Source organism: Nuphar pumila, chromosome 12 (genome assembly GCF_984573655.1).
Source record: "Nuphar pumila chromosome 12, dmNupPumi1.hap1.1, whole genome shotgun sequence".
Lineage (NCBI taxonomy): Eukaryota > Viridiplantae > Streptophyta > Magnoliopsida > Nymphaeales > Nymphaeaceae > Nuphar > Nuphar pumila.
The window spans coordinates 36458147-36460633 of NC_143260.1; the positions used below are offsets into that span (position 1 = coordinate 36458147).

Here is a 2487-nt window from a genome sequence, read left to right on the forward strand (position 1 = left end):
CTCATTCAGGCATGAGCCGAGCTTGGGTTCAGCTCGGCTAAACACAAGAACGTTCAGCCTGAACCAAGTGTAGGCCTGGCGAGTCTCGACAAAAATAGACGTGGACTTGTTTTTGTTTTAGAAGCTGATCGGGTCTACATGTGGTTGGTGGCTTGGTTCGTTTGGGCTGGGCCTGGGTTTTAGAATTTGGTCTAGTCTGATGTCCAAGCTCTAACTTGGTAGATAATTACATAACCAACCGAGGTAGATTAGATATTAAGAGGGTGCATATAAACTTTGAATTTAACCTTTAGCCGAATAAGAGAATAACCTTTTTTTTTTTAAAGTCACACGCCCACCATGGGGTTCGAACCATGACCACAGGATTAAGAGACCTGCGCTCTACCAACTGAGCTAGAGGGGCATGTTGGGATCTTAGAATCCGATGTGCGCAGGTGATGACAAGAGAAAAAGAGCAGAGATGTATTTTGGATGGATCTTTTTATGTGAGATCCTCTCCTTTAATAAAAGAGAGTTTGTTGGTGGCATCGTAATCCCTGAGTAGCTGTTACCAGGATTAGTTTATCTAAATGAAACACTTTTAAATGTGCCTCATTTAGATAAACCTCGCTACTGGGTGTGGGCAGGTTATATGTTCCTCCCATGAACATGCACTGTAGCTATATTACGTGTTCTTGAGTCTCCACTGAGCACCGCATGGCGCTCAGGGGGGTGTATGGGAGAGCCATACATCCTGCAGGTTGATGTACGGCTCTCTCGTACACCTCATTGAGCACCACGCGGCGCTCAGTGGAGCCCCAAAACATGCACGGTAGCTACAGTGCATGTTTCGGGAGTGCACACGCAACACCCTCTCCTACTGGGTGGTTCATGCATTAGAGAGATAGTGGGCCCACCTCTCTCAACATGGCCTTTTTCATGACAAAAAGTTATTGAAGGCCACCAATTTGAATTAAGGCTGGAAAGAAAGAGAACCAGCAAAAAGAAACACTTCAACAAGCTGGTATTAAGACCCAAGAGAAAGAAGTGGGGGATGTCAATAAATCAGATTTTATCCAATATCCAACCTAATTTGATTTTGTTTAGTTGGATTTGGTAAGCCAAAGCCATATCGGATTATAACCAGATGTGGATACGGTTTTGATATTTTGCTATCAAATCTGACAAATATCTGAATTTGGTGGATATCCGAATTCACTTACATGTAAAAAAGCGGATCTGGTATGAGCTTTTCACCATTCAAGTTTGAATCCTTCTAGCCGCCATCCGATTAGTCGAATATGGTATTGACCACATCCGATCTGAATTGGAACCGTTTACATCCCTAAAAAGAAGCCTTTTCTTGCATAGGGACAATGCTTCTCATCATCAATCTTGACACACATGCCCGTAGTACGCAACATTGCATAAATGCATGCAGGTTCAAGCACACTCATATCCTCACATGAATGTTCAAGATATAATTAAATCTTAGAAGTAGGGCTGCACATTTGCTGAGCAGAGCCGAGTTTAACGAGCTCGGCTAGGCTCAAGCTTGAGCCAAGCCTTATAAGCTATAGGCCCAAACCCAGCTCATGGCAGGACTCATGACGGGCTCAGCTTTGCTCGAGATGAGCAGATTTTATTGAAAAAAATTCAAGGTAATGCATAAGATTAGAATGAATATCTAGCTGTGGGGAACCATGTCTACCACTGTTTGTGGCCATGGGTCTTATTAATTGTCTGCAAATGGGTTGGGCCTGATTGGATCTAAGTCAAATAACCCGGGCTAAATCCAAATGGATGGATTTAATTACATCCAATAGAAGAGGTTCGGATCCAATGATATTACCAAATTCTTCCTGGTCAACAGTGAATTGGATCCATCTGGATGAGGATATGGATCTCCACTTCAAGCATGTATGTTGATCCATGGATCCATGGCTTGACCCTGATTTCATTGATCCAGACTGCTCTCTAACTTGAAAAAACGTATCCCCATCCACTTTTCAAGAAAATGAAGCCGAATCAGATTAATTGGACCCCATTTAGATCTGATCGTATCCACCTAATTTTCCCCCTACATGTCATCAAGACTCTATGTGAGGCTTTCCGGACCCTGGATCTCGAAAACACCAACCCTGGTCCAGTTCATGACCTCATATTGATTGAGGCATCCGGCCATGCATTCTGCCATTATTCCTTGACATTTAGGAGCATCAATTAATATTTTGGTTCTGAGGCCCATATATATAGGACCCATATACCCATACATTGATTTGGGTACCTTGAAGCCATGAATGAGGGGACACAAGGAATAACTTCAATGAGTCAAGACAAATTAAGCTACCTTTTAGAAATTCACATTTCTTTCAAACGTCGTGTGCAACAAGTGCTAGAGTGGGAAAAAATCCCCTAAGCACATCAATTTATTTTCCTGTGAGAATCTTGTTCTCCACAGTGGTTGAAATAAAATGTCTCACCTAATTTGGGTCTTTCTCACCATGG

At 42.7% G+C, this 2487-nt stretch overlaps 1 non-coding gene across 1 annotated transcript; it reads right to left on the bottom strand.

The window, feature by feature from the left end:
* Positions 1 to 331: 331 nt before the first annotated feature.
* TRNAK-CUU (transfer RNA lysine (anticodon CUU)) lies at positions 332 to 403 on the bottom strand. Its single transcript has one exon. It is a non-coding gene; the product is annotated as a tRNA-Lys (tRNA).
* Between the last annotated feature and the right edge of the window lie 2084 nt (positions 404 to 2487).